This window comes from Salvelinus namaycush, unplaced genomic scaffold (genome assembly GCF_016432855.1).
Source record: "Salvelinus namaycush isolate Seneca unplaced genomic scaffold, SaNama_1.0 Scaffold274, whole genome shotgun sequence".
NCBI lineage: Eukaryota > Metazoa > Chordata > Actinopteri > Salmoniformes > Salmonidae > Salvelinus > Salvelinus namaycush.
In genome coordinates this window covers 115,696-116,974 of record NW_024059608.1, presented here as the reverse complement: position 1 = coordinate 116,974, position 1,279 = coordinate 115,696, and positions in this window count along the sequence as shown.

Below are 1,279 nucleotides of genomic sequence, written 5' to 3'. Positions count from 1 at the left end.
GGTCAGTTTTGTTGTTAATATGTGAGGTTCAGAGTCTATATAAACAAAGCGTCTGAGAGTGGGAGTGCTGATCTGGGATCAGTTTAGCCTTTTAGATCATAATGAATACCAGAGAGGACCAGATCCTAGTGCTGATCTGGGATCAGGTTAGCCTTTTAGATCATAATGAATACCAGAGAGGACCAGATCCTAGTGCTGATCTGGGATCAGTTTAGCCTTTTAGATCATAATGAGTGAGATCACATGAACAGAGAGGACCTGATCCTAGATCAGCACAACAACTCTGAGACGCTTTAGGAATACAGGCCCAGTTCAGATCCACTGGTATTCAGATAGAACCGGACCGACCGACAGAGCAGCATGCTTTAAAGCTCAAACACCAGCAGAAATACTATTGCTACAGTTGGAACAGACTGTAACCATAGGATTCATGTATAGATATACCATTTTAGAATAATGAATATGATACAATATAAAGAGGACACGATGACATTTATAATCATGAGAGAGGGGAAGACGTATTTGAAATGCGTACGAGGTCCTCAGATTTCTAGGCCGCGTCCCAAACTGTACCCTATTCCCTATATAGTACTGCTCAAAAGTAGTGCACTATATAGGGAACAGGTTTGCCCATTTGGGATGCACCATGTCTCCAAGCTTTCTGTTTGTTTGGGTGTAACTGTTGACATCACCAGAGACCTTGAATGTTGGTCTGTCATTTATTTTATTTTCACAAGCAAAGCACAGGAAGTTGAATCTATGAATCATATTCAGTCAACAACACTGTATATAGTTCATAGTTGAATCTATGAATCGTATTCAGTCTACAACACTGTATATAGTTCATAGTTGAATCTATGAATCGTATTCAGTCTACAACACTGTATATAGTTCATAGTTGAATCTATGAATCGTATTCAGTCTACAACACTGTATATAGTTCATAGTTGAATCTTATTCAGTCTACAACACTGTATATAGTTCATAGTTGAATCGTATTCAGTCTACAACACTGTATATAGTTCATAGTTGAATCTATGAATCGTATTCAGTCTACAACACTATATAGTTCATAGTTGAATCTATGAATCGTATTCAGTCTACAACACTGTATATAGTTCATAGTTGAATCTTATTCAGTCTACAACACTGTATATAGTTGAATCTATGAATCATATTCAGTCTACAACACTGTATATAGTTGAATCTATGAATCGTATTCAGTCTACAGCAGCAGTTTAAATCTAATGTTATTGGTCACATACAGGTGTTTAGCAGA